General features: G+C 47.1%; 1 protein-coding gene across 1 annotated transcript in view; it reads left to right on the top strand.

Moving 5' to 3' along the window:
• The first annotated feature begins 2,209 nt into the window (after positions 1–2,209).
• Positions 2,210–8,461, top strand: part of LOC137785328 (carbohydrate sulfotransferase 8-like) — a 161,975-nt gene continuing 155,723 nt past the window's right edge. The window contains exon 1 of the mRNA XM_068576463.1: positions 2,210–3,105. The gene's annotated coding sequence lies outside the window, so the exon portion shown is untranslated. The remainder of the gene's footprint in view (positions 3,106–8,461) is intronic.

Raw genomic sequence — 8,461 nt, 5'->3', positions numbered from 1 at the left:
CATTAATTTCACCGTAAACATTGACTACAGTACACAAATATCTCACTTCTCAACATGAAACGCATCACATCTACTCATGTAGCAGTGTATAATAAGAATCATTTTAATATTATATTTACTCCGATGACTCTAAAAAGCTCATGCCAGATGATGGAGATGGCTGGCAGCTCGAGGCTAACATGAGGCCTCTCCAGCATCTGCGGTAGACTTTCCCAGAGGGTTTCACATTTTTTGTTTTTTACTTGTACGAGCTGTCGCTCAGGAAACAAAACAGGAAAAACACACTGCCTCTGAAGATCCGAACGAAGCGTCTCCCCCCTGCGCAGTGCAAAGGGCTAATATTTAGAGGTTTTTCATGGAGGAAAAAACAGGTTAAAGAAAGCCCTTCTGCAGGGCTTTATGAAATAGTCGGAGATGAATTATGCACATCCAGTGGCTTTTGATATCCATCCCACAGGGCCTTTTCTCTTTTCATTAAAGCTCCAATATTTTTTTCTTTCCAACTATGCATCCCCTTTTTTTATGAAGAGAAAATGACTGGGCAAAATCCTCTAGTTCAAATCACTGTATGATTAAACAGCTTATTGTGTGCGTGTGTTTTTTCTTCATCTTCTGAGGCTGCTGATGGCCGTTCACTCGCCGGAGGGCTGAACACCATGCGCTCTAAATTGCTCAGGCCGACGTGATAAAGTGGCACTTTTGATATGGACGGGTCGAAGAAACACAGGACGTTCATACAGGAGACTGTTGGACATTTAAGTCACGTATTCTTCATGTGTTTGGCTCGTTGGGAGTGGTGTGTTGTGTAGAAGTCGTAGCGAGCAGTCAACGCCCCTCGAATCAGGTTCGTCTGGACCAGATGAACTTAAACTGACAAATTCACGCTGATGATTGATCATAAGTGGCTTAAAAAAAGTTAATATCAATCATCAAATGTGAATAATAAGTCAGAGCGCACACGTTTGGGGACTTCGACTTCCTGTCTGTGGGTCTGACCTTTACTTCCTGTCTTACTTCACTGCTCAACAGTGGAAACCAATTGAACCAACAAAGGTCCTTGATTGAGACGTCGTTGCCCAATTACATGATTTTAAAAGTCTTGAAGTCCTTCCTCAGACACGAGATGGTTTCAAACGCACAGTGGCACTGTGGCAACTCAGAAATATTGACGCTGGACTTTGACTATGGAGCTAAATCCAGGTCATATGTTTCGTTAATTTAAAAAACTGATTTGAACCTAAACAATCACGGTTTGTTGTTGAGCTCCGTCTGAAAAAAATCAACAACGTATTTGAAATAAAAATAAGTGTATCCACACACACCTGTTCCCATTGGCAGGAACTTACCTGTATGCCCTTTAAACTGAATGTGCCACCTTGTGTTCAAATGAAGGAACTACATGTCACCCAGCGGTTCCCTCAAACTACAAACACCATTATGGCTCCAACAGTTACTGCAATACCTCGTTTTACATTTTACAGGTTCACTTGTTATGATTGTGAAGCCTTTTGTAATGTGAATGTTTTAATGCTTTGTACTTTCAGTCAGCCTCTTCCCTGCGTGGCTTAGTGGTAGTTCAGAAGATGGTTTCTAACTGTTTGCTTTTGTATAGTTTGTTTTTTTAAACATAACTGGCGTTAATTTAGTTTAGAGCAAATCCAGTGAATTTGCTGTATGAAGTAAAGTGAGTCATACTAAGTCATAAACCACGTTACCTGAAGGCAACGTGGTTGTGGCTCTTTGTTATGCTGTCACTCATGAGACCACGCCCCTGCAGTTGAAACCACGCCCCCACGCCAGAGCCGGGCCAAAAGTCTGAATCTGAAAATAGATAATCTCAATCTGAAAAAAGATTTTTTTTTAAAAAAAGATTCAAAAATGTAAAAAATAAAAATAAAAAAAGAGGGAAAGTTGAAAATATAAAATCTGTTACTGAAAACTGAAAAAAATATTTTATTTATATTTTATTCCCCAAAAAAACTGAACTAAATCAAAATTATATTCAACCCCCAAAACTTTTCGTACACTTATTTTTTTATTTCCACTACATTGTTGAATTTTTCAAAACTTAGATTTTTCAGGTTCAAATCTTTAAAAAAAAAAATCTTTTTTTTTAGGACATCATGGATCCATCTCCATCGCGGGCTGGCGGAGTCTCCGTCTCACGTCTCTCACAAAAAGCGAGATATCCATGCAGCTCCGGTTGCGTTTGCTGCACGTGATCCGTTGTGCACCGAGAAAAAAAGAAAAAAGAAAAGACGACGGGGTTTTGATAACGACGGGACGCGGGTGCTCATCCATATTAGAAGAGTCTTTAATGAACTCAGACCGCGCAGAAGACACTCCTCCAGCTCTCGGCACTCCGCTGTAGCTCCCGTGCAGAGTCGATGCGCGACGAGGAGGACACACACACACACACACACACACACACACGCACACAAAAAGAAACCCGCCTTATCTTTTTTTTATTATCAGCGTCGTCTCGAGGACACAGAAGACAGCGCTGCGCACGGAGATGTGCTCCGATAGCGGGAGAAGCCCGTCTTGAAGTCGCTGTTTCCGCTGCCTCTGCGCGCCCGCGAGGCACACGGGCACCGACCGGTCCTATGGGAGACTCCGCGGGGATGCGCACGGAGTGAGAGAGAGAGAAAAAAAAGAAAGAAAGAAGAAGAAGAAGAAGAAATAAAGGGGAGGGGAGAGGTGGGTGGGAGAAGAAGCGGCGTTGTGATTGATCTCACAACAACATCCCCCCCCCCAAAAAAAACGTCGGTGTCTCGCGCGGGCGAGTCATGCATCGACACGGCGGCATGATCCAAGTTGAAGGAGACGTACGTTGCTTGGTTTTATGCACCGGGGCGGCACAGGCGCGGCGCGGTCTCCACCACAGCAGCGTCAACCTTTAAACTCGCACCCGCCCCTCTCCTAAAAAAAAAAGAAGAAGAGGAGGAAGAAGAAGAAGAAGAAGAGGCGGACGCGCTGTCCGCGGTGCTGAAAACACAGCGACTCGCTGATCAACTAGTGCGGGAAGAGGAAGCCGCTCTCACTGCGCTCACCTGCTCCATACGGAGGAGCTCCGTTGGCTTTTTCTTCGGCAGCTTCGGCGAGGTGAGTCCGACACGAGGCCGTTTGCTTCGCTCCTTCATGTCTGTGTCTCTCGGAGAGATGGCGTTACGACAATTTTGTTACGATCATTTAAAAAAAACAAGAAGAAGAAGAAAAGAAGCACACTCTTCATCTTTATCATATCTGCTCGGCGTGTCTTTGTCTGCTGCCCCTTAAATGTCTGCATGTGTTTTATTTTGAAAAGTTTGATCCGATAGATTGACTATAAAGACTCAGGTACGGACCCAGCAGCTGTTTGGGCTTTTTAATGCTCCAGTAAAATACAAAATATCATACAAAGTGTTGATAAAGTACCTGCAGATGTTCTCTTTTGCCGATAAGCATTTTAATTTGCTGAATTGTTTCTTGTCCATTCTGGTTTTTACTTCCTGCTTTCAAACCTTTTCACACTAAAGTTTGGGAATAAATACTCTTGTATTCTCCCTCCTGTTCGACTTATTCATGCTGTGCATGTCGTTTACTCTGAATGCACACATCAGACCGAGGGGGCGGTTTGCACAATGAAGCACATTATTGCACATGTCCACTGGCTGGTGTTGCGGTTGGTTTTCTTGCAGCTGTTAAATCTGTTTTACACACTCAGACACACACAAAAACACGCCAAGATGTGACAACAGGACAGATTCTGCTTTAAAGCCGGCGTGTGCATCACGCTGTGTGTGTGTCTGTGTGTGTGTGTGTGTGTGTGTGTGTGTGTTATGCACAGTAAAGAACTCCCAGCAGTGACGACTGAGGGAGCCAGCGGTTGGTGTTTGTGTCTCTCACTTTGCCGCCTGCTGGTCCCTCATGACATCCGTATTGGTTCCTCTATAAATCAATTTGCGCTTTGTGTCTTCAAAAAACAAAACAAAGACAAAGACAATGTTGTAACCGATGAAGCTCAGCGATCCATTCCACGTTTCCATGTTTAATGGATTTTTATTTCTATTCGATTTCTTCTGAGAAAAACGATCAGGACATGCGTGTGTGTGTGTGTTGTTGGTTTTTTGGAGGGTTTGTCACAAAGGATCGATGTGCTGTGCGCTGGACTATAAGTTAATGCAGCTGCACACTATGAGCCCTCAGGCAGGTATTTCAGGTTATGTCACATTTTAAAGCGCATCTGAAACTTTCCACACTAAAAAAACTCTCTGGACGCTTCCAGGTTGTCTGAAAATATCTAAATAGAAGCTTCCAGGGGCCCCAAAACCTATAAGAAGGTCCGCCGTGAGCCACTAAATAATGTCGTGATACCTCGAGGCAGAACTTTTTTTAAACGGTCTCGGTCTCGTCTGCGCATCGTCGCTGCGATTGCTCGTGGAAAACTAAAGAAAATCCCCCCACGACGCAAAAAAATCCCCTCAACCATGGCAACTTTTTGATGCATCCATCGGGACATTTCACACTCGGTAAACGCGGCAATGTCGAGATGCGAGGGATCAACGTTGGCTTGTGAGCGCTTCTGCGTGGAACGTGGACGAGGACGCCGTTTGCACGATCCCAGATGTGTCTCACACGGCACGGTGGTCTTGGATTTGCCTGAAAGTACCCGGTCTTACTCTCCGACGCGACAACCCCCCCCCCCCTACTTGTTTCACGCTGCCACATACGTTTGTTCTGCTGGTTTGATTGTTCTGATCTCAGCCGGTGTTGTAATTGCAACCACTTGATTTTCACTTCATCGCCCCGCGTCTAAACGGACGGCGTCATCAGAGCAGAACGAGGCCTCTCCGTTTCAAAAGGCGACGCGTTCCTGTGGCCGAGCGGCTGGGGAGGCGACTTCCTCTCACAGAGGCGCGTTTCATCTGGTCCTCCAGTATCCACATCGCTGTGGGCACTTCAGTCAGGGAAGTTCCTCGCCATCCAACTCTGTGGGAGCCTAAAGAAGACCAAGAAGTTTGCACAGGAGTGGCTCGAATCCACAGTCTTTCAGAGCTATTGTTGCAGTATGAAATAAATGAATATATATATATATATATAGAGAGAGAGAGAGAGAGAGAGGATGGATGCGGCACTCTTAAAAAGGTTTTGCTTGTGTGTGTAACTCTGTAACTCTTTCCCAAGGACAGACAAGGATTCTCGTGTCCGTTGCATCACTTCACGCGAGTCTTGCGTGGCCGTGCAGAGCGGGCGGGATCTCCTCCCTTAATCCAGCCCGACTTTGTCATTTTTTTCGTCTTCTTTGAGGTACTTTGACCCCCGTGTGCCAGATTCCCATATGTCCGCCATGCGCGCAAGGACGAACCCTCCGCTGGATCACCGCGGCAGACGGAGAGCTGTGATCGCTCAGTGAGGTTTGCTCGGCACATTCTGATTCGCCATGGCCGCCCTCCTCCGTCCAAGAGGGACGGGGGGAGGAGGGGAGGCGCAGGTGTCATGGAAAGCAGGATGAGGGTAGGGGTGGTGTGTGTGTGTGGGGGGGGGGTACACAGCAGAGCTTTTTGACGCGTACAAACAGTGCTTGAAGATGCGGCGCGGCGTCCTGAGGAGGCTCAAGAAGCTGGCGGGGGGAAGCCAGCCGAGCGCGGGGGACATTGCTCTCCAGATGGCCCTGGGAGGCCAGAGGAAGAGAGCCGGCCAAGCCCAGCTGGGAGTGAGCGAAGCTGGACTGCCGGTGTGTGTGTGTGTGTGTGTGTGTGTGTGTGTGTGTGTGTACGTGATCGTGGGAGGGAGGCGGGATGAGGGAAAACAGTAGAGGGACAGAGAGAAAAGAGGTATGTCTGTGCGTGCTGAAGGAGGGATTGGGGAGAGTAAATGAGAGCGAATGAAACAGGTGCCTCTGTGTGTGTGTGTGTGTGTGTGTGTGTGTGTGTTTGCGTGTGTGTGCATGGAAGTAGTGAAAGGGAAAGTGTGGGAGGGAGAAGAAATAAAAGAGAAGATGAAGGAGCTTGTGTGCGATCGTGTGTGTGTGTGTGTGTGTGTGTGTGTGTGTGTGTGTGTGCGTGCTTGTGTGCGATCGCGTGTGTGTGTGTGTGTGTGCATGTGTGCATTTGAAGGAGTAACAGGGTTTGGAGACCCAGCAAATGAAAGAGAGAAAGAAACAGGCGAACGGTGTGTGTGTGTGGGCGGCTGGGAGAGAAAATGAAACTGGAAGAAGTGTGTGTGTTTGTGTGTGTGTGTGTGTGTGTGTGTGAGTGTGTGCGTGATTGCAGAGAAAGCATCACTGGCTGAGAAAAGGCAGTATAGGGACCAAAAAACAAAACAGGGGAAAAGAAAAAAGGGGAAAGTGTGTGTGTGTGTGTGTGTGAGAAGCTGTGTGTGAGGATGGAAGAAAACAAATGAAATGAAAGAAACCAATAGAGTGGGATGCTTGTGTGTGTGTGTGTGTGTGTGTGTGTGTGTGTGTGTGTTGGGGGAGGTGTCTTATTGCTGACACTGTTTTTTGCTGATAGTGTTAAGGAGCAAATTACAGCTGCGTGTGGAGCACAACACGCTGTATATACCCACAAACACTGGAAGAAACAGTCAAATGCTGCGTTACCTCAAAAGAGGAATAGTGTTGCGATGTACGCCGCCGCCGCCGCCACGTACACGCACTTTGATGGCGTGTGGCGTTGGGAGAGTGGCGAGCTCGGATATCCACTGAGCCGACGCGTCGCACGCGGGACGCTCGTTCCCTCCTCGTCTTTTTGTAGGCGACGCCACCTTTAGACGTGGCGGCGGCGGCGGCGGCGGCGGCGGCGGCGGCGGCGGCGGCTTCCACGGACATGACCAACACCTGGACCGCTTCCGTTCTGGGGCGGGAAGGCCAGCCGGAGACGAGGAAGCGCTCGCTTCCTTCCACCACGTCTGCTCTCTGATGGAATGGAGCATGATCTGCACTTTGATCACCATAAATTATTTCTATCCCCGGTTATAAATATAGTCTGACTTCATCTCTCTCTCTCTCTCTCTCGCTCGCTCGCTCGCTCTGGAAACAGGTATCTGTGCTCGTTCTCCTGAGCGTGTCACTGCAGCTCTTCCTCGCACGGCGAGAGGAAGACTTCTGGAGAAGACGCTTTCGTCTCGATCCCGGGCAGCGAGACGTTTCTGCAGAAAAAAAACGTCGTCGGTCGCGTGTGAGAAACAATAAAATGTCTTTAAATGTAAAGAAAAGAAGAAAACCCAAAATATGCTATCGGTTATCGTCCATAGATAGATGTGTCATGTGCGACCGAGTCGGGGAATCTCTTCTGACATATTTCACAAATAAACAGGATATGAAACATTTGCCAGAAGGGCTGATGGGTAATGGATTCTTTTGAAATGCCGACAGGACAAACTCTGCCGATACGCTGCAATTTAAAAGCATCTTTAGCGCTTTAGTGCGATGCGTCTCTGTGGCGTCGCTTTTGGGAAGAAGAGGCGGCTTGACTTCCTTAACGTGGCGGTGACGGCGCCCGCCGTGGCCTCCATGGACGTTTTGCTTTGTGGGCGGCCATTTTTGTTTCATTGTCCGTGTTTTTTGTCGTCTCGTCTGGTTCCGTCTATTGTTATCGGTGAAATTCGCCGGCTATATATTTATTGCTTTGTGATGTTGATCCGTGTGTTTTCATTCAAAGACAATAAATGTGTTTTTTTAACAAAGTACATTTACCATGAAGTGAAATACCACTAAAGTCACAGTAGTTTTTACTAAGTAAACTATTCTGGTACTCTTTCCATCCCGCTTCGAGTCTCACAGCAGATGAGTTAAAAAAATTATGACCTGTTTTATATTCATATTTTATAAGTCGACAAACTGCTGAGGGGAAAAAAGCTAGTCACCATTACATAAAGTAATACTATATTGGTTTAAGTATTTGTTCACACAAATAAACAACGAGTTCCTACTTTTTTAAATGATTATGCAAATGAAATCCCATGTATGCGTAAACGTTGATCCTGATCCTGATCCTGATGCTGATCCTGATTGCATTGTCTGGACCTAAAAACCGATAGATAATTCAGAATCATTACGTTTTGACGGCGCGCTCCTGTTTCCTCTCCTCGTCTTCACGCACACCGGTCAGCTACCATCTTGTGCATCGCATCACGTGACGCCACTCAGCCAATGAAATATACATCGTCTAAATGAATAAAGCTTCCTGACTGGAGGGGGGGAGACGGGCCGAGAGATCGGGTTTCTCGTGGCGTCCTCCAGAAAGAGAAAACTGGACAGCGAGACCGGAGCCTTCAACCAGGAACGGACTAACTCTCAAATGTTAATTCTTCCCTCGGGAGCGGTTGAAACGCAGAGCGAGGCGACGTGACGCCACGGCGAGCCGGAGAGCAGATCTCTAGCAAGCGAACCCGCTTCCATCCCAAATGAAGGCACAGGAGATGAACCTGAAGAGCTCGATGTGATCAGGATCCTCACACATTCAGATCAACATGGATG

Source organism: Clinocottus analis, unplaced genomic scaffold (assembly GCF_023055335.1).
Source record: "Clinocottus analis isolate CAN_PGR_092001 unplaced genomic scaffold, fCliAna1.0.p SCAF_1, whole genome shotgun sequence".
In the NCBI taxonomy this organism is placed as follows: Eukaryota; Metazoa; Chordata; class Actinopteri; order Perciformes; family Cottidae; genus Clinocottus; species Clinocottus analis.
This window is presented reverse-complemented; position numbering and strand designations above follow the sequence as displayed.